This window comes from Muntiacus reevesi, chromosome 6 (assembly GCF_963930625.1).
Source record: "Muntiacus reevesi chromosome 6, mMunRee1.1, whole genome shotgun sequence".
NCBI lineage: Eukaryota > Metazoa > Chordata > Mammalia > Artiodactyla > Cervidae > Muntiacus > Muntiacus reevesi.
This window is the reverse complement of record NC_089254.1, coordinates 65854869-65878276: the sequence shown is the minus strand read 5'-3', so window position 1 is coordinate 65878276 and position 23408 is coordinate 65854869.

The window sequence follows — 23408 nt, the reverse complement described above, 5'->3', positions numbered from 1 at the left end:
CTTTACCTGAAATAAAATACATACATACTTGTGTAACCACCACCATTACCCAATCAAGATTTTGAACATTTGTACACCTCTAACTTTATTTTTTTGGGCTCCAAAATCACTGCAGATGGTGATTTCAGCCATGAAATTAAAAGATGCTTACTCCTTGGAAGGAAAGTTATGACCAACCTAGATAGCATACTAAAAAACAGAGACATTACTTTGCCAACAAAGGTACATCTAGTCAAGGCTATGGTTTTTCCAGTGGTCATGTATGGATGTGAGAGTTGGACTGTGAAGAAAGCTGAGCACCGAAGAATTGATGCTTTTGAACTGTGGTGTTGGAGAAGACTCTTGAGAGTCCCTTGGACTGCAAGGAGATCCGATCAGTCCATCCTAAAGCAGATCAGTCCTGGGTGTTCATTGGAAGGACTGACACTGAAGCTGAAACTCCAATACTTTGGCTACCTCATGTGAAGAGTTGACTCATTGGAAAAGACCCTGATGCTGGGAGGGATTGGGGGCAGGAGGAGAAGGGGACGACAGTGGATGAGATGGCTGGATGGCATCATTGATTCGATGCGCGTGGGTTTGAGTAAACTCCGGGAGTTGGTGATGGACAGGGAGGCCTGGCGTGCTGCGATTCATGGGGTCACAAAGAGTCGGACACGACTGAGAGACTGAACTGAACTGAAAAAGTTCTACTGTGCATTTTTGCAGTCAGTCCCCAATCCTGATCCCGCATGTCTCCAGGAAACCACAAATCTGCTTTCTCTTGGCATAGATTATATTGCTTGCTTAGAATGTTAAATAAATGAATCACTTAGTATGTACTCTTGTGTCTAAATTCTATCACTCATGATAATGTTTTTGAAATTCATTCATATTGTATGTGTCAGTGGTTTTAACCTTTCTATTGAAGAGTAGTATTCCATTGTATGAATATATAAAAAATTTTTATCCATTTTCTTGTTAAAGGACATTTGGATTGTTTTCAGTTTGGAACTGTTTTGAATAAAGTGCTATAAACATTGGTATACAACTCTTTTTTGTGGGCATGTTTTCATTTCTCTTGAGTAAATGCCTGGAAATAGACTCTGTAGGTTATATGATGAGTGTGTGTTTGATTTTATAAGAAACTGCCAAGTTACTTTCTATAGTGGTTGTATATCCCACTATTAGTGTATGAGAGTTCTAGTTTCTTGACATCCTTGTCAATATACACTGTTGTCAACCTTTTAAATTTTAGCCATTTCAGTGGATGTATTGAATATATGAAAATCATTGTTAAGTTTTGCTTTTTTTTCTGATGGTAAAAATTCCTGAAGACTTTTTAATTAAACTTTTAATTTTGAAATAGTTGTAGATTCACAACACAACTGTAGAATCTCAGTAATGTTAATATATCAGAACCTATGGTTCCTTGACCCATTTTCTTGAAAAACTATAGCACAGTATCACAACCACTAGAGTCTTTTCAAAATACAGAAGTCTCAAAGTTTAATAAGAAATAAACAGATACTAGGCACCATCTGATCGTGCCTTGTGCCCAGTGAGACAGGCAGAATCATGGAGCAGGGAAGCTGTTGTAACCATAATGCTGATGAATACTCTGAGTATTGCATTTCAGGGACTGGAAAAACTGCTAATCTGTTAATATTGGCAGTACTAACTCTTAAGGTTTCCAATCTGAAAATGCAATATGTGAAATTTCAAATTAGACAGCTCTGATGAGGAAGCAAGACTCAGAGCAAAAGACAAGGAGATAGTCAAGAGGTGACACAAGAGGTATTGACTTAGAGCTCCTCCAGTAGGACCTTCATTAAATGTGTCTTTTTTCTCACATAGACATTTTCATCTTTTTGACTTCAGGACTAATTGTGGGTGGTCATTCTATTCAGGGATAATGAAATAACGCTGAACTTCAGATAGCCCCCAACCTCATTTGAGCTAATGTTTTCAAAATATTTGGCTATATCTCAAAATAAGTAGTAAAATGAATTGATTTGGGTTTTAGCTTTTTGTGCTTCCCCTGCCCACATCTTGTGGAAGGATTAACAAGCAATGAAATGGCTAAGATTCAGGGAGTCTGAGTGGGGAGATAGAGAAAGACCCAGATAATCTTCAGACTGGATAATTAGCCCCAACAGACTCTAGAGTTGATGGTAGTAAGAGGAAGCAAATCCTTGAGATAAAGGTTATAAGGTACTCTTACAGAGAAGTAAAGACAGGGAAGGTTGAAGAACTAAATCTACTGTAATTATAAATGTAACTTTTTAAAAAAAGCAACAAGAAAGGAAAAGATGCAGATTTGCTTGAAGAATGAATGTAGTGAATTATTCCCTATAACTTCCTTCCGAAGATGACCATTCAAGCACAGTCCCCACACTACAGTGACAGGACAATCACTCTTTTGGAGGTCATTTTTTATATTATGGCAAAGTTAAGGTTGCTCGTTGTAAGTTCTTTCAACATCCTTTTCTCCAGCTCCTTCCCCTCTTTCCTTGATCCTGTCTCTGGAGTGTCTCTTACTTTCCCAATGTGAAAATCTGTCCCCCTATGCCATTGGTCCCTCCTGCTTGCCCTGGAATCTCACTCCTCCAGGAACACATGCCTGGTTTCTTCCAGCTCTCCTTTCCTGGGACCTGCTCAAATCTCCCCAGTGCCTGCTCTCCCCTTACCTTATGAACCTACACCTCTTCCCCTCATTATTAAACATTTCTAAAAGAGCAGCTTACATTATTCAGTTACTGTCCTCATCACCGACCTGTCTCCTTGACCTTGGGAAAACTTCTGGTCACCCCTCACCAACAGTTTTCTAAGGGTTGTCAGCATCCCCCTGAACTCCAGGGCCCATGGTCTTTTCTCCTATGTCATCATCCCAGTCTCATTGAACACTATGGACATATCTCTGCCACCTGTCACCGGGTGCTTCCCGGGATCCTCAGCTGCTCCTTTGTGGACATTTTTGCCACTTCCCCTACCCCACAGGTTTATGCCTCTGCTGAAGCCTCCTTTTGGGCATTTTCCTCATCTTTCCCTGTGATCTTTCCCCAGTAATCTCCCCTGCTCCCTCCTTTTTAATTAAAGCCTCTAAGCAGATATCCTTGCACTTCACTGGTTATACCTTTCTAAGGGCGCTTCTTCTTACTTAACTGGGCACTCTATATACCTGTCTAAATTGTAGGGTCATGTCAGGCTGAGATTATGCTATCAATTCACCTTCCTGTCCCCTGGCATAAGGTCTTGAATATAATAGAGGCTCAGATACCATTTGTTGAATGGTGTTATCTTGCCCATTGGATGTCAACAGCTCTCAGCTTGATGGCTTGTTGACACTGTGGGAAGGAGAGGCCAATTAAACCTGTAATCTCCTCATTCTTAGATAGGTTCCTGGTCTAGGACATGTGGTAGTCTTCCCTGCACTGGTTCTCATAAATAACAGGGAAACCTTCAGGAGTGAAATCCCGGGAGTAATTGAGTCATGACTGGCATCCTGCACGGTTCTGACAAGCGGGCACGGCAGCGTCTGCCTCTTCCAAGCGGCATCTTGTTTCTCGGAGGTGACTTTACATTGCTTTACGGAGGCTGGCACGCTGATTCTGGAGACCCTACTGGGAGCCGCACCTGAGCCTGGTGCCTGACTGCAGCAGACAGCTGCCTAGTTAAGGCGAATTTTACAGTTAAATGTGTGTTCTACTTGGGAATTGGAAACTACCGCGGAAGGACAAATGCAAATAAGATTCCAGTTCAGGGCAGAAGCTTTTTGAGAGACAGCCCTGCCAGAAAACCCCGAGTCTCTGGAGTTTGTCTTCAACTGTTGTTTTGGGGGAACTTATGGGCCATTTTCCAAAGGGCGTTTGGAGAGGACAGAGGCAGCCTTGTTGCAATCTGAAGAATGTGGGCTTTGGGGCGGTACTGTTGCATTATTCTAATAAGAAGGAGAGCAAATGCTGGTCCCGCCACCGAGGCGTTGGATAACCTGTAGCAAGTTACTTTGAATTTCTGAGCCTCAGTATTCTTATCTAGAAACTATAAATAATATTTACCTTGTTAGGAATTTTTTTTAAAGCTTATTCCAGCATTTGGCTTATAAAACTTAAAAAAAATTTTAATAAAAAAATAAATGTTTTAATTTAAAATAAAAGATAAAACATTTATTCCAGCACTTGGCATATAAAATTTCAAACAATGCTAACATTTTCCTCATTGTTTTTACTTAATAATTGTGAGACTTTGGGCAAGTCCCTTAACCTCATGGTATCGTTCACCTCTTAAGTTGGTTGTGAGGATTAAGTGATAAAAGATAGATGTTTGGCACAGGGTGGGCCCTTGGTAGGTGATAGCTATTATGAACAAGATTGTTCTAACAAGCTAGATGTCAGCAAGCCTTTCTCATTTATGTTAAGACAGAGGGTACTTGCTGATTAAGACTCCCTGGGGGAACAAGTTTCCCCCAAAAAGAGCAAGAGAAGGGAAATTAAGTGTCAGGATTAAGGGAAAATGTTTTTAAGTCAGATGGATTGGGCTCCACAGCTAATGACTTGTCCTCCCTTAAACTCGGTTTCATTCTCTGAAATATGGGGCTTGTAATAACATAATTGCATTTAGGTAGAGTTGGGTGAGGTTAGGTAGCCTGGTGCATGTAAGGTGCTAAGTAGGGGACTCCCCTCATTGTTAATCTCTACAAAATATGACTGTTGTCATTGAGAATGTGAAGATTTGGGGGGAAGGGGTGAAGAGAGAGAGAGGAAGTAGTGGGAAGAGAGGAAGGAGAGAGAAGCTGGTTAACAGCACCTGAAGGAGATCCCAATTTGGAAGAGACGAACCTGTATGTGAGCTGAGACTGCCTTTTACTCTCTTTGTGTCCCCTGCATGTATGTGGAGCCAAGTGTAATGTCTTATACCTGGAAAGTATACAGCAGATATTTATGGAATGAGAGGTCCACCGGTGAGAATTTAGTTAATTAGAATTTATCCCAGTGAGTGTATGTGTGTCTGATCATTGTTTCAGGGTTCTGGAATTCAAGAGTGTGGGGGCACAAACGCCCTTCTTAAAACTCTGTGTCAGGGAGACAACTGGAACGGTGGCAATGTTTTTCCCATCTGTTACTGTGGACCCGAGGATCTGATTAAGCCTCAAGGTAATGCTTAATTCTTCCCTAAAGAGAGCCCAGGAGTGGGTCTGCTGTGAGAGCTTCGGTCAACCTCATCTAGAGTTTATATGCAGGGTTTCCCCATGGCCCAGCAGGTACAACCCAAAGGAGAAATGAAGTGCAGGAAGAAAGGAGCCAGTCTAATTTAGTGCTGTGCTGGTGAGGTCGCTGCCTCACAGACAAGCTGGCTGCAAGGGAAGCTTGTGAACCCAGGCTGGAGGAGTCCTACATCTGTTCACTGGCCAAATTGCAATGGGAAGGAAGGCTGTTTGTTTTCCTCCCAGAACAGGAATTCTCAGAAAGTCGATTCTCCCTCATTGACAATGCATACTAAGTGACTGAAAGGCCATTAAACCCATTAATAGGATGCTCTTTAAATAAAATAAGTCCCTAAAAGGGATCTTAGACTTGGCAAAGTCAGTAGAGCTGACAGTGTGCTGGGCCAGCTGAGGGATCATAAATACAACAGAACAAATATTGGGGGTGGGGAGAGGCAAACAGAGGATAGGGAATCAGGAACCATGAATAGCTTGCATAAAGGACAAATGTTGCCAGACGAGCTTAATGGCTTTTATTTTATTTTTGACAGGATTTACAAAACGAGTAGATGAGGGGAAGTTTGCATCTTGATTTCAGTTAAACATTTGGCACTGCCTCCCACCAAATTTCATGCACAAAATTAATTCAAATTGTCTTGGATGGGAGCATGGTCACATGGGTTGAAAATTGGCTGGCACTCTGTGAACAGCAGGGGGAGGAGGGCGGCCCCCTGTGGCCAGCTTGGTCCTGAGGCCTCATTCTAATTCCTGTCAGGAACTGGGGCTCCTCTTCTCCAACTCTCCCCTTAATAATAATAATAATTGACAACAACATCAACTAACACTTATTGTTCACATATGATGGTCTAGATACTTTATCTTATTGAAAGCCTTTGTTCTTCCAGCCCCTGATGTTTCTCTCTTTACTCTCCATATTCCCTTTCAAGCAGTTCGTCAGCTGTGTTGATCCTCTCAGGGGACAGATGTGATTAGAGTGTAGAGGATGTGGAGTAGAGAGAAAGTGTTTGGGAAAAACAAGAAGAGAGAGGAGCTTTCCCCCTCTAACAAGACATCAATTTTCCTGAGAGTTGATGTGTGTGAGTGGGGAGGCCTTTGGGTCCGAGTGCTGCTGGGGGCCCCACATCTAATTTCCTAGGCAGAGCTGCTGCCTGGGTCTCCCACACCCTCTGAGAGGGAGTCTCTGGGGATAGCTACAGATGCTGCCAACACTGGCCTGGCTCAGAAGACAAGAGCAGCCAGGTCCAGATGGACTATTTGGACAAGAATGTAGACCTCTCCCCAGGGACCTCCAGTGACTGACTGTGAACAGTGAGTCAGCTGCCTGCTGTCTCTTCCCTGCTGGGGAAGTGAGGACTCACAATCAGAAAAGGAGTTGAATTATAGAAGAAGTTGTATATCTGGAGGCAAGAACTCTGTGAGTCCTCGTAGAACTGCTATAAAATAGGGAAACTAAGGCACAGAGAGGTTGAGGAGCCAGATAGAAATCCAGGCAGGAACCTACCCCCTGCCCCCCCACACTGAGTTTGCTCTCACTGAAGGATGGTGAGAACCTCCTGGTTTTAGTCCAAGTTGCTGTTTCATGTAGAGGATGAACCACTTGGAGACTGTGGTGAGTGTGAACAAATTTGGGGAAATAAATAGCTGCACTGGGGGCTGTAGCAATATCCACGATATTGTATAATGGGCTACCGAAAATTCATTCACTCACTCACTCATTCTTTTGTTTATTCAATGAACGTGTGAATTGGGAACCTATTGTGTATCACACATTGGGTAGACAAGCCCGAGTCTCTGAGTCAGGCCCAGTCTCTGCTTTCCCAGGGCTGGTGCCTGTTGAAGGCACACACACACACACACAAACACCCACATGTACACACACACATGCACATCAGGGCTGCTCTCATTTTTCAAATGTCCTGAACATATTCCCTGATTTGATCCATCCTCAATAGAATTGAATAACTTTTTGAAATTTACTGTATTCAAGGCTTAATATTTGATTTTTTAAAAAACCAATGAACTTGATCAACATATATTTGGTCAGTTGTGTTTTGACAAAGGTATTGAAGTAGTTCAATTGGGAAAGGTAGCTTTTTCAATAAATGATGCTGAAACAAATGGAAATTTATATGGATAAAACCAATTTTGAGCTTTATCTCATACTATACATAAGTGTTAGTTGAAATGGCTCAGAGACCTCCTTATAAAAGCTGGAATTATAAAATACAGAAGAAAAGAAAAGAGAATATTTGTATAATTTTCCTTTAGATAAAGTTGTCTTAAGACATTAAAAGCAATAATCATAAAAAGAGTTAAATTTGACTTGATTAAATAAGACATTTTGACTCTTTGAAAAATATCATAAGGGATTAAGTAAATAAGCCAGATATATATTCACAAAACATACATCTCACCAAAAAAAAAAAAAAAAAAACCACAAACCCTTTGGATCAATATATAAAGATTTCTTACAATTCAATAGTAATAAGAACAACCCAGTTTTTAAAATGGGCAAAAATATGTACAGAAATTTACATAATTTATATTAAAATCTGTGAATTTATTTGTAAATTCACATAAAACATTGCATACATTTGCATAATTTCACAAACAAAAATATATAAATGGCACAAAAGAACAAGAAAAGCTGTCCAACATCTTAGGTCATGTAGAAAACTGAAATCAAAACCACAATGGGATATTATTGTATACTGATGAGAATAGCTAAAATTGAAAAAAGACTGACAATACCAAGTGTTGGTAAGTACATGGAACAACTAGATCTCTCATACACTGTTGTGGGAATGTAAAATGGTATGACTGCTTTGAAAAACAGTTTGGTAATTTCTTATAAAGTTAATTATACCATTACTATAAATAATGTGCTCAAAACTCCATTCCTAGATAATTTACCAAGAGAAATAAAATCATGTATCCCTATAAAAATTCATTCGAGTGTCCATAGTAGCTTTATCCATAATAGTTAAGAACTAGAAAAATCCAAATGGCCATCAACTGTTGGGAGGATAAAGGAAACTATAGTATATCCATACAATGGAGTACTACTCAGCAATAACAGGAAAATAACTAAGCATGAAACAACATGGATGAATCTCAGATGCATTATACTGAGAAAGGAGCCAGGAACCAAAGACTACATAATGTGTGATTTCTTTTCTACCTAGTCATAGAAGAAGCAAAACTAATCTGCAGTGACAGAGAGCAGAGTGGCAGTTTCTTAGGGGCGGGGTGGGGGATATCTGCTGGTTTCCAGGTTCCCCCTTGATTCTTGGGTGACAGTCCGTTTTTTGAAATCACCTCACTCCGGCTGATGAACTCTTGTGAGTTTTGTCCAGAGAATGTCCAGGCACTCACACTATGGTGAACCCTGTTTCTCTCTTCCCCTTTGTGACCCTGAACCCAGTTCCCTTAAGTGCTCCAAGACCTTCTCACATCTACCTGACCTTTCCCTATCTCCACGATCTCACTTTCCCCACTGCTCCCTGAGAGTCTCCCACCATCTTGCTGATACAGGTCTCATTGTTTTCCTTAGCACATCTAAAATTAACTTTTTTGCACGGGAGGTTCTTACATTTTGAGTAATCCTAGGGTTTTTTCCATTCTATATATCATGAGAAGCACTTGGCTTAAATATGCCACATACTCAAGGAGTAAGTTGTTTTGCTCAATATGCCTCCATGTTTTTGTTCATATTCTCTCCTATTCCTTCAAAGAAATGACTCTGTGAAGCTCCCTCAGATAAATCAGAGCTCAGACTTTGATTTCATGGACTTCAGTATTAATTGAGCACACATCATGTTCCAAGCATTGTGCATGGTTTCGTGGGAAAGACAGATGTGAGGGGAGGACGCCATGAGTTTAGTGCCCCAGAAACAGGGAGCAGAGGAGAGAGGTGTATGCTGAAGGAGATATAATCAAGAAATTGATACCAATGTTCAGTCTCAAAGGAGATAATGGTAATCACAGGTGCAGGTCATGGGATGACAGAAGGTGGATGGATGGTGGTGGAAGAGGATGGAGCATTCCAGGTAGGTTGGAGGGAATATTTGATTGGTTTCATTTATGAAGCCCTTTCTCTCTTTCAGCATTTCCACTATATTGCATTGAGTGTTTCACTTAATGGACATCTGGTCTCCCCTGCTCTATTTTAAATGTCTTAGAAACAAAGATGCTGCCATTTCCCTGGGATTCCATGAAATTCCTAGAAGGAGCAGGCACTATTAAGAAGAATAGATGCTGGGTAGGTGTTGGAGGAGTGAATGAAAGGTCTGCAGTGTGGGCTTGTTTAAATGTAATGGAAGGTTTTGTCCTCTGGTGTAAAGATAACTCCACTTTACACGAAGTGTGAACAGATGATCAATAGCTTCTTGCTTTGGCCTGGGTGTGGTAACATCCAGGCCATTAATATGCTGTTGGGTCCTTTCCACGGGCATTTGTTTCTCGAAGCTGCGCTGCAGCATTTCTGAGGTCCTTGGCTTCCTCTCCGATCATTTGCACACCCTCAGGGAGGAAGGGCGCACTCTCTCTCTCTTTATGAACAAGGTAATGTGTGTCAAATTGTCTTGGCTTAACCAGGCAATCGTGCACCTTTAAAAGGTACTGGGAAATGTTTCTCTATGGTCAGATTGGCCCATTATGCACATCTGTTCTCTTGACCAAACTCCAGAAATCTGCCCTCGCTTAGCTGCAAACTCCACAACCTGCTCCTGGCCAGCAGCCCAGGCCCTGCAGGCGTGTCAGTGCACAGCCAGCCAGCTGGATTTCTGGCTGTCCAGAGGCACTGGAGGGTGGCAGTCAGAGGAATCAAAGTTCATGGGTCCCCACAGCTTCAGGGCATCCCCAGGAAACCTACAGAGATCTTAGGAGGGACCTAGAGAAAAAGGAAGGGAAATGGGATGAGGATGTGCCTTGAGAGAAGGAATGAGTGTTGCCTGTTTTATACAGTTCATGGGGTTCTCAATGGTAAGTATACTGGAGTGATTTGCCATTTCCTCCTCCAGCGGTCATGTATGGATGTGAGAGCTGGACAATAAAGAAGGCAGAGCACTGAAGAATTGATGCTTTTGAACTGTGGTGCTAGAGAAGACTCTTGAGAGTCCCTTGGACAGCAAAGAGATAAAACCAGTCAGTTAGGAAATCAACTGTGACTACTCACTGGAAAGACTGATGTTGAAGCTGAAGCTCCAATTTGCTGACCACCTAATGCAAACAGCCAACTCATTGGAAAAGACCCTGATGCTGGCAAAGATTGAGGGCAGAAGAAGAGGGTGACAGAGGATGAGATGGTTGGATGGCATCACCAATTCAATGGACATGAACTTGGGCAAACTCAAGGAGATGGTGAGGAACAGAGAAGCCTGGAGTGCTGCAGTCCATGGGGTCACAAAGGGTAGGACATGACTTGGGGACTGAACAACAAGGTGTGTACACTGCTTTGGGGCAGTCAGACTCTTGAGAGTCCCCTGGACTGCAAGGAGATCCAACTAGTCCATCCTGAAGGAGATCAGTCCTGAGTGTTCATTGGAGGGACTAATGTTGAAGCTGGAACTCCAATACGTTGACCACCTGTTGCGAAGAACTGACTCATTGGAAAAGACCCTGATGCTGGGAAAGGTTGAAGGCAGGAGGAGAAGGGGACTACAGAGAATGAGATGATTGGATGGTATCACCGACTCAGCGGACATGAGTTTGGGTAAATTCCGGGAGTTGGTGATGGACAGGGAGACCTGTCATGCTGCAGTCCATGGGGTTGCAAAGAGTCGGACACGACTGAGCAACTGAACTGAACTGAGTGGAAACTGAAACCAATATCTGTATGGTTTTTCCTTTTAGAAGATGACTTACAAGGAAGTTAATTTGATTAAAAACCAGACACATTTTTTTACTTTCCCCAAACTCTGACTACCCCCCATATTATGCATGGGTTCTGCGCTCAAGTAAATCCCCGTGAATAACATGCAGCCATGATGGGTGGCAGTGCAGAATTAAGCCTAGTTGCCTTCGTGGAGGATTTCATTCCAAAGACATCCAACACCCACCGACTTTTCCCCACCCCTACAACATCTGCCCCTTTCCCAGCCACCCTCACTGCTCCCCTGGATTATCACACCTGCTCTCCTCATCTCTGCCCTCTCCCACCATGATATATTTCTCAACACAGGTGCCAGAATTTGCCTCTTAAAACAGGTCAGTTTGGGACTATAGCAAATATTTTATAATAACTATAAATTGAGTATAAATTTTTAAATTCGGAATAACTAGATTATACATGGGGCTTCTCTGGTGGCTCAGTGGTAAAGAATCTGCCTGCCAATGCAGGAGATATGGGTTTGATCCCTGGGCCGGGAAGATCCCCTGGAGAATGAAATGGCAAACCACTCTAGTGCACTTGCCTGGGAAATCCCATGGATGGAGGAGCCTGGCAGGCTACAGACCATGGGGTTGCAAAAGAGTTGGACATGACTGAGAAACAAGTATTGTACATTTATGATTTATACAGTGCTACGCATCTGCTACACATCATCTGTACTTGAGTCAATCACCCAATAGAGCAACATGTGTCACGTCTCTGTCCAAAACTCTCCAATGTCTTCTCACGTGACGCAGAAAAACAGTCTAGATCCTCATACTGGCCACCAGGGCCCTTGACCCCCTCCCCTTATTAGCTCGCTGACCTTCATTCTTCCTCTGCCCACAGCTCACTTTGCTCCAACCACACTGACCTTCCTCTGGTCCTTTTGTTGGAATGCTCATCCCCTGGGTGTCTCTGGGCCTTTGCTCCACTGGCCCAGTGGTCACTCCCTCACCGTCTTCCTGTTTTTGCTCAGATGCTGCCTCCTCAGCCAGGCCCTCTCGTCACCCCCATTTGAGATTGCTCTTATGCCTGCCCAGCACTTCTTCCGCTTCCCCGGTTTAGTTTTTCCACGGTACTTATCATCCTTTGGCATATTATAGATGCTACTGTTTAATTTTCTATCTCCAACTTGGGTGTAGAGGGTTAAGTAAAACAAGGACTCTTCATTCCAGGTTGGGAACACGGGGTGGTGGGGTGGTGGTTCTGGAGAATGTTCGGTCTTTACCCCACTTGGGAGGACGCTGTGCTTTCCTGCTGTTCCTGTCACTGTGGTGTGAATACCCATGTGGAATCGTTGCCACGTGGGATAGGCACCCTCGTGGGCTGATAAGTGAGTAAGCAAGTGGCCCGAGGACCGACTACTGCAGGCGCTTTAAGACACTAATTATAGCAGATTAACTGGCTTTTTTCTCATTAGAAACATGGGGAAGGTGCTTAATGCCCCCACGGGCCTCTTATCTGGTTTATAAAATCTCCCCATCTGTCTCCAGCAACTGATCCTTCCAGCTTCTTAACAGCTCAGTCAGAGCTTTGCCTTAACTAGGAGAGAGCTGGGGTGTGGGTAGGTTAAATTCGGGGCATCTCTGCTGTCTTTAGCAGAGTGGTTTCTGGAACTCAGTGGCTTTGACTCTTTTTTAAACTTAAACAAACTGACTCTGAAGTTAACTTCTGTTTTAATTGATTACTCTCTTATGCTTGGCTATTACATGTATTTAGAAATTAGGTGGGATTTGATTCTCCCAGAATTGAACAAATTTTCCATTTATGGTGAAGAGCAAAACCTCAGAGATGGTCGTGAGCAAAACAAAGCGAACGTGTTTTGCCTTTTTTAGATATGGATCCTTGGCTTATTATTCTTGTACCAATTGTAGCTAAATCAGGGCAATTGGCTTGTTTATTTTAGCTAATTTATAGCCATTTTACGTTGTTTTCCTGTTGCCTTAGAGAGGGATGAGAAAGCCATTATTTACAGAATTCTTGCTATGTTCTAGGCTTTTTTGTGTGTATTCGTTCATTTTGTTTTCATGACTTCTCTGGAGGAAAGCATTTTAGTCACTATTTCACAGATGGGAAACCAGGCTAAAAAGAGTTCTTGTTCAAGTTTACAGTTAATGGAAGAGCTGGGATTTGAACTCAGGGTGGCTGGCCATGAAGCCTTGCACACTCCTTCCTCGTCCTCCCAATTTGTACCAAACTGAACAAAGAAAGAGGCTGGAGCAAAGTCTATCAAACACAGCATTTTGACTGCATGAGTGTGTCCGCATTCCATTGTGTTAGGGCCACACTCCCCTACTGCCACTCCCAGAAAGGAAGCAGTCACCTGTAATGAATTCGATTATCATTCCAAATTCACCACCTTGTCCCATAAAAGGATTATACATCCATATCCATTACCACATGACACTGGCAATGCTTCCTGGTAGGGTAGACAGAATATACACTCTTGTCACTGAGTTTAGGCATGGCCATGCTTAGTCTATGGAATGTTTGTTAGTGGATTCAGTACAGGTAGAGTCTTTAAATGTGCTTGGGTGTTTTTGCTTGCCTTCTTACACTCCTGCCATCTACTGTGAAACTTGAATGAAATGCTCAAGTATGAAAATACACATGTGCTCCTTTGAAGTCTGGTACAAACATGTGAAGATATCAACCTAGAAGCACTATGATCCAAAATTATCTCAGTCATCCTTTTTTGGTAAAAGTTTTATTCAGATATAATTCAATACCATACAATTTATCTACTTAAAGCATATAATTCAAAGGTTCTTCATATATTCACAGATTTGTGCAATTAGCACAATCAATTTTAGAACATTTTCATCAACCCCTAAAAGAAATCTTTAACAGATACCTCCATGCCCAACTCCCAGCCCCCTTTTCCATCCCTAGGCAGCAATCACTAATCTACTTCCTGTCACTGGGGATTTGTCTGTTCTGGACTTTTCATATAAATGGAATCAAACATTATGTGATCTTTTGTGACTGACTTCTTTCACTTTTCATAATGTTTTCAAAGTTCATCCATGTTGTAGCATTGCTTCATTACTTTTTATTGACAAACAATATTCTGTTGTGTGGCTACAACATATTTTAGTTATCTATTCATCAGTTGAGTTCTGAAGAAATTGATGATTTTGAACTGTGGTGTTGGAGAAGACTCTTGAGAATCACTTGGACTGCAAGGAAATCAAACCAGTCAATCCTAAAGGAAATCAGTCCTGAATATTCATTGGAAGGACTGATGCTGAAGTTTAAGCTCCAATACTTTGGTCATCTGATGTGAAGAACTGACTCATTGAAAAAGACCCTGATGCTGACAAAGATTGAAGGCAGGAGGAGAAGGGGATTACAGAGGATGAGATGGCTGGATGGCATCACTGGCATGAATGGACATGAGTTTGAGCAAGCTCCAGGAGTTGGTGATGGACAGGGAAACCTACCAGGCTGCAGTCCATGGGGTTGCAAAGAGTCGGACATGACTGAGCAACTGAGCTGATTCATCAGTTGATGAACTCAGTGGTACTTTTGAGTACCCACAGAAATACAAAGGAGGAATAAGGGTGGTGCAATATATTAATGACTTTATGGGACAAAAGGTTTTATTGGGATGTACTGGCAATGTATACACAAAAGTTTCACCCACACAACAGTTCCATTTCTCATAGTATATAAAGTTGGTGTATGATCTAACATAACAGTCTCTCTGAGACTTGCTAGCATGTAATAGTGTCCCCATGTGCAATCAACTTGCAGTCATAAATGCAATGACATTTCTATAGAACTGAGGCCAGACTTTAGACAACTGAATTCACTAAGGCAAGTACCAAGTACTCTCAAAGGAGCACATGTGTATTTTCATACTTGAGCATTTCATTCAAGTTTCACAGTAGATGGCAGGAGTTACCAAGTGGTCTTTCTGGGCCACAGTCTGTGGCATTTATTTATTTATTTTAAATTCTACATAACTCATGGAGACTGAAAGTTTCCTTTCCTTGAAACCCAGGTAATTAAGTAATTGTTTTCATGTAGTCCAATGGGTATGGTGGTGGTATCAAAATTCTGAGTGTTACTTCCACCTTCAGCCTGAATTCTTGGACATCTTTATTTACTGAACCACATGTTTACTGATGCCTGGGTTCAAATATATTTGTCTATATCACTCACATTACACCAAAGAGCTTTGTCATGTTGATTACAAGGAGCATAGTGCAGTGACTAAGGAGTCCTGGAGTCCCATCTGACTAGAAATGTGATATGTCAGACTAGAGCAAATTTTTCTGGAGCAGTGACTGCGACCCTAAAGATGGAGTGTCACTATCTCAGGAGTTTGCACTTTGAAAGCAGAGCAGTATTTTATCCCATTGTTTTGATTTATTTCATTTTCAATATTTAATTTAGATCAAAAGTCAATTATTAGTAAAGGAGGGGAAGAGGATTTTATCTTATCAAAAGTGTTCAGGAACTTGCTATTAGTAGATAAATAAGTCTTGGAGATCTAATCCACAGCATAGTGATTATAGACAACAATACTGTGTTACAAACTTCAAAGTTGCCCAGAGACTAGATCTTAATTGTTCTTTTCACACAAAAAGGAAATAATAATTATGTGATATAGTGGGGATGTTGGCTAATACTACACTGGTAGTCATACTGCAATACAGAAATGAATCGAATCAATGTAGTTATACACCTTAAACTTAATGTTATATGACAATTATATCTCAATTAAACAAAGAAAGTCTTGAATGGCAAAAATAAAAGTGGTCAGGGGAACATGGGTTTAGAAAGTTTAAAAAGTACCACATAATAACAAAAATGTTGTGTGTGAGTAGTAAACCCTGGTGCCTCCAGGACCAGACAGGAAAAACCAGTAACATGTATTGGGAGGGACACCCTCCCAATGGAGATGGGCCACATTCTCTTATTATAAGTTGATAACATCAGACATGAATAATCTAAAGGTGGGTAAAACATACTTAGTATGAAATACACTCCTAAATAACTCTTTGATGAAAGAGAAAATTGAGAAGTAAATGATGACGTATCTAATCAATGAGGGAAAGTAGAACACTTCCTATGAATCTATGGGACAGACTGAAAGCTGTACTCAGAGGGAAAAGTACAGCTGACGCTTTTATCAGGGGTTAAGAAAGCTTTTCTGTAATGGGCTGGGGGTTGGTGGGCCGGTGGGCCATATGGTCTCTGTTACAGAGTTGTGGTTTTTTTTTTCCGATAATGCTTTAATAATGTAAAAACAATTCTTAGCTGCCAAGTTGTACAATAACAAGCTGTGGGTCCAATTTGGATCACGTGCAATAGGTTGCTGACCCCTGCTTTTATTATTAAGGAGGATTCCTCCCCCCTAAAACTTCAGTACTAATCTTAAGAGGTAAAAATGACAACAGCAACAAGTGAGACTATGAAGAGAAATTAATAAAGACAAAAGTTGAAATAAATGGCATAGGAAACAAAAAGGAAATAATAGAAAGAATTGATAAATCCAAAAGCTCGATGTCAAGACCAATAAAATAGAAAAAACTCTTGGAAGTTTGACTAAGAAAAAAAGGAGCATCAAAAATATACAAGATTAGCAATGAAAAAGGGAGGTATAATTACATCGGCAGGACTCTCTCTTTTAAATCAAAGAGAATACTGCACGCAAGAAATGGCAATGAATTTGGAAATCTAAAATAAACAATTTCCTAGCACACACTATCCGGGTTTCCCACTGGTGGCTCAGTGGTAAAAAATTCACCTGCCAGTACAGGAGATGTGGATTTGATCTCTGGGTCAGGAAGATTCCCTGGAGAAGGAAACGGCAACCCACTCCAGTACTCTTGCCTGGGAAATCCCATAGATAGAGGAGCCTGGCAGGCTATAGTCTATGGGGTCTCAAAAGAGTCGGACACAATTTAGTGACTCAACAACAACAAAGCACAGACTATCAAAATTCATCCAAGAAGAAACGAAAACTTGAGTAGACCAAATGCCACAAAAGAAAGATGATTAAAGGTTTACCATTGAAAAATACACCAGAGTCAGATGGGTTCATAGATTTGCATACTCTTTGATAAACAAATAATTCTACTAGTTTAAAAGAAAATCATCCCGGCAATAGAAAAAGATGGAAAATTCTGTAAATTCCTCTCCTTCAAAAGTAGGGAGCTAAAAAATTCTAGAACAGGTGGAGCACCTAAATTTTATATTGAATGCAAACTCAAATCAATCGGTATTATCTGCTTTGAGACCCTCTGCAAGAGATTGTGAGACACAGTCGAGATCCAGTAGAGAAAAATTGGGATTTGATTTGCCATTTGACTAAGTCTGGAATATAAAGTCAAATGGATCTTATGAGATATTTTCCACTGATATAACCAGGACTATTCTATGATGTCTAATGGATTTCTGATCAATTTATTTGAGAAAACTTACACGTTCAGTAAAATTTATATTCCTCTAATGACTATTCAGCAGACATATGAAAAATCATCATCCAGATTAAACTTTCAGACCCAAATCTAACTGCACAAATCCCCACTGCTCTGGATGTAGCAAATATATCAGAAGAAACCTATAAGCTCATGGGATGCTTTCCAGTTGGAGGAGCATCATGGGAAAAGCATCTTCCCATCTTTGGTGATTTGTAGCTGAAAGGAAATCTTCCCATCTCGTTGATTGAAAGCAACCTCAGGGCTCTCTTTTCCTAATTCACCAAGCGCAGAAGTAAATAGAAGATATCTCTTCCACTTAGAAAGTGCAGCTTCTGCTAGTGGCTGCGGTGGCCAGCCCGGTCTGGGCTTCCATACTCTATCGTAGCGCCCCCTGCAGGTAGACGAGGAATAAAGGCCAGACTCAGTAGAGAGGAAGACAGGAAATGCCAGGGCAAGGAGTACATCTTCATCACTGCAAAACAGGGAATTGTAGTTTTACTCTCTTTGTCTTTATGATGAAGTAAGATAAAATGGAAACGAAAAGAGAAAGAAATGATTGCTTAGGAAACAGCCTTAAACCTAGCACGTGTTTTTTTAAGCGTCTCTGTGAAAACATAACCCTGGGTGTCGGTTAAATCAGCAAGCATGTCAGTTGGCACTTCTGGTTACAGACCATTTTACGGCCATACATCATTCATAGCTGTAAAAGCTATCTGCCCTCTGTCACCCAGCCAATCAGGATCCAGCCAAGAGAAAGCAGAGCAGGAGCCTGGCAGTTTTCTCCGGGCTTCTCTGAATTTCCACAACCTGGTTCAGCAGAATGTCACAGAAAATTAACTCTCCTCAGTTATTAAGAACCCCTTCCCTTCTCCCTCCCCACTAAAGAGCAATGTATGATTTCAGGCTAATATTTACCCCATCAGGAGCAACACCCTATGACGTACGGGCCAAATCGTACACTGGGCACTGCACACAAATCCAGTGAGATCCCTGCTGTTCTGAACTACTCATATGAAAGGACAGGGCTGGGGCGCTGCTCACCCATGCCTCAGCGATTCACTCCTAATGCTCATTTTGAGTAGATTTGAAATTGCTGTCAGTGTCTAAGCCACCCAGCGACTAACCTTGATCTGCCCTTGCTTCACTCTCATGAGTTCGCAGGTTCTCACTCAGCCTCCTCCCCGTTATTTTGTTATTGATGCTAAGGAGCCTGCCGAGGCCTGATGATGACCTCAAGTCTTGCAAACCATGCAATTTTGGGTTCTTTCCAAATGCTTTTGCATGGTATCAGATGGTATTTCGCCTGAAATGCCTCCCCAAATCTAGGGTCTTCCCTTTATATTTATTATTACTTAACAGTGCTCAACAGTAAAGAATCCACCTGCCAATGCAGGAGACACGAGTTCAATTCTTGGATCAAGAAGATCCCCTGGAGAAGGAAATGGCAACCCACTCCAGTATTCTTGCCTGAGAATTACATGGACAGAGGAGCCTGGAGGGCTACAGTCCATAGGGTCACAGAAGAGTCAGACATGACTTAGCGACTAAACAACGACAACTCTTAGCACACACCTTCATTTATGAATAAGGCTCACTGCCGTTGTCATAACCCTAGTGGGCACTGGAACAGCCCCATCTGGTCACCCCATTCCATCTCTGCTTGGGCATTTCAAGTGTCTTTGGCCTCTCCAGTCATAACAGGCTAGGATCAATTTTCCAGTGGCAGCTTGGAAATAATAGTGCGAAATGTATATTAACACAGAAATATATTGTGAAACTGTCCTTAAACAAACAAATGAGCCACTTTAAAATATTACTGCTATAAATGACCATGACACTAGCACAGCACATATAATAAAAAATAACTGCTGAAGAGAAGCTGCTGAATTACTATAGTAATAAACCAGATGTGATTATTATCATTTAACACGGTCATTGAATACCATGAATCCCTGAAGCCATTAAAATATTTATGATTAAACATTTGCTATTCCTTATAACAGAACATATAGTTGGGTACTAAAAAACTGTTAAAGTATTATTTCAGCTAATATATGCCAGTTCTATAATAGAGGTCAACCGACATTGCCTGAATCCTTTAAAAGAGGGATGAACAGCTGCCTCTCCATAGCTGGACATATTTCAGGATGTTTATGCTAGTATTATATACTCTCCTGGTACTGGGAAGGGTGTATCAACTACACACTACTAAGGTAAAAATATGTTCCTATTCTGTATGTTCATGAACAGATGTGGGCCTTGGGGCTGTTCTGGTCATTCTTCTAGGAAAAAAATGCATGTAGCAGATGCTTTCAAAGGCCTGCTCATATTGCCTTTTCCCTTGGTACTTGTCTTGAGCATCCTTCAGCAAGCCTGTCTCTACCATAAGGGCTTTATCCCACCAGCAGGAGGCTGAAGTCCCGGGGCATTAAAGCTCCTGGAAGCAGCCCTCAGTTGTTGTGGGTGGAAGTTGGAGAGAAAATCAGTTTAGATCAGTTCAGTCACTCAATCATGTTCAACTCTTTGTGACCCCATGGACTGCAGCACACCAGGCCTCCCTGTCCATCACCAACTTCTGGAGTTTACTCAAATTCTTGTTCATTGAGTTGGGGATGCCATCCAACCATCTCATTCTCTGTCGTCCCCTTTTCCTCCTGCCTTCTATCTTTCCCAGCACCGGGGTTTTTTCAAATGAATCAGTTCTTTGCATCAGGTGGCCAAAGTATTGGCGTTTCAGCTTCAGCATCAGTCCTTCCAATGAATATTCAGGACTGATTTACTTTAGGATGGACTGGTTGGATCTCCTTTCAGTCCAAGGGATTCTCAAGAGTCTTCTCCAACACCAGAGATAGATTTCAAAAGAAAGGTATGTCCATAAAATTTGGCCAAGATATTTATTTACTCTTGAACTGTGGTGTTGGAGAGTAAATATCTTGGCCAAATTTTATGGACATACCTGTTTTGAAATCTATCCCTTGGCCATGATCTTGATACCCTCATCTCTTCCCTGATAATTGTTTTCTCTTCAAACTTAAGTTCAGTTAAATATTAGGTGGGATTTGTTGTACTGAACAGAAGTATCACTAGAGACAAATTTAATTAGAGACACCTTTGCACTGTAAGGTCAGTCTTCCAGGATCCTTTCTTCTCATCTCTCTCCCTGTTTCTCAGCAGTTCCAGTTCCATCAGCAGATGAGGGTTGTTGCCAGGAAGGGAGCTCATCCATCCACAGAGCATCCTCATGAAAGCTCAGGAGTGTCGGGCTCCATGCGGGAAAGAAAAGATGAATGAGAATTCTTCAGAACTATGGTTTGGAACTTACCTGGATATTTTAATGATTCATGCTACCAGAATTGATTGCTTTTTAAAAATGAATACCAACAGTAATCACCTTTCCCTATATCTTTAGAGGCAAACATTTGCCAAGAAATAAGATGCCTGAGTTGTTGAACCCTGCTAGGGGACAATGTGTTGAAAAATAAAGAAGCAGGAATTTTAGAGAGAGACCTAGATTTGAGTCCCAGATCTGTTACTGACCTGGTGTATATGTATAAAGCGCACGTTATATAACTCTTTAAAGCCTCCTAACTTGTCAGAGGCTCAATTTTCTTATATGTGAGGTGACCATTGCAATTGTATAAATTGATATAATATATATATATACCATATTAGTGATATGCATTTAATAAATGTGAATTTATTAGATGATGAATGAAAGGTGAGTTTACCCACACTATCTTGGTGACAGTTTAATTCTTGGCATATCACCTATTGGGAACCCATTTGGCTCCCAGCAAATCTCTCTCTAGTTTCCCATCATATGATTTGGCAGTGCTGTACATCTCTGTCATGTGGGTTCACTAGCTGCCCTTATACTCCTAAGTTATAGTTGTAGGTCCATCCTGTTCTCGCTGTGGTTTCCTATTTGTAGGTTTAATAATCTGGACTGTGGTCTGATGTATGTACAGGAAAACTCACAAAGCCTCACAGTGGAATAAAAAACATTTTCAAAGACGACTCCTGGCTCAGTCAACCCTAATGAGCTATTAGGTCATTAGAGACTCTTTGCCATCAATTAATCATTAGATCAGAAACCATTCATTGATGACAGTGGGGGAATTCATCTTAAAGGGATAGTATCACAAGCATGCAAAGGAGCCTTTGCTGGTATCTCTGAAAATCTGAAAAGTAGATCCATGTGGTCTTTTCAACTTGTCAGTTACTCCAAAACCTGACATGAGGGCTCATCCAGTATAGCAGTTTAAATTTTCAGGTTACCTTGCCTTGGGAAGAATTTCCAATGAAAGGAGAATCAAGGGATTGTTATAGTTTATATGTAGACATATAGCCCAGGTTGGAGAAGAAAATGGCAACTCACTCCAGTGTTCTTGCCTGGAGAGTTCCATGGATGGAGAAGCCTGGCAGGCTACAGCCCATGGGGTCACAAAGAGTTGGACACGACAGTGTGACTAAACACTACCATAGCCCAGGTGGGGTAAAACAGGCTAAAATGTCCTTGCTCACGTGATGTATAAGTGTCACTGCCTTGCCCGCGGTTTCTGTGGCTTTTCAGGGGCTTGTGTTCTTGGGGGCCTCTTCCTTCAATACGTTGTTAACTGCTGACCTCTGGATCTTGCTTGGATCCCAAGGCTGCTCCATCTTCTCTGCCCTGTGGTCACCAATACACCCTCAGTTTCCTTGAGAGCTTCCATAACTACACATATAATACAATATAAAGAGACCTACGGGGAAAAAAGAGAGAGAGACCTACCTATGGTGACAATTCTGTGTATTTGTGCGCTTACATGTAGCAAGGTCACTTAGCAATCCAGCTTGGCAGACTACTAACTGCTAACTAAAAATTGAATACTGGACATCATTTTTGGTAATATTGCCTCTATCATAACCACATAAAGGTAACTTCTTTGCAGCTCTCCTCCTAAACATCAACTGCCTTGTCCCCACCCCTCAAAATACCCATCCCCTCTCTCTGCTTCTTAGGCTGATCCCAGCACATAAAATTACTAAGCAGAGCATTTCACTAATGTTACTCCAATGTTACTAAGCAGAACAATTGTCTTGGGCCCCATCTAAAGGCACCAAAATGACCATCAAGTATTTGCAAAAATGAAGACTGTTCTCTCTCCTAAGATAAGTTCTGTTCCAACTAACAGATGATTTATCTGCAGATATTTGTGACATTGATGTAAGTAATCAAAGATCATGCTCATTAATGCTTTTTTTTTTCTTTCAGGAATTGTGTTGGAGAGCTTCATTACCCACCACTGCATCCACCAAGACATTGTACTTCATGGAATGAAACATGGTCTCCTAAGGGCAATTTTGTTGGATGGTAGGTGAAGTCAAAGTTTCTGGGAATTTCATTTCTGAAGTTATCATGAGCAAATACAATACAATTCCCAATGGATAAATACTCTTTTAAAAATGCTTCCTGGCTCTCTTTGAATGAAAGTAAATGTTATTACCTTTCATAAACTGATAAGAATGCTTTGGGGGAGCATTCTTCTGCTGAAAATGTCTAAGGTTCAATGGGGAGAATGAGTCCTCTTTATCAGTGGGTAGAACCAAGCTGTCAGATCCTTTCTGCCCTACAGAAGCTGATGTTTGATAAAGACTCAATTGCTGGTGGCTTTTACTTGAGAGAGCCTATTAATTTTATTTCACTATCTCCAAATTTACTTTAATGTTCTACAGATGACATTATTGTTTAGCTCTTTCTATTAAAAAAAAGAACTATGTAGTTCTCCAGTGTTAATTTCTTTGGTAATCCTGGGGTGGTACTTAGCAATAATGACAATAATCACTTTCCAATTTTTTTTTTTTTTAAACCCAGATTTCCCTTGGTGTTGAGAGCAATGCAGGGGACCATTGTACCTTA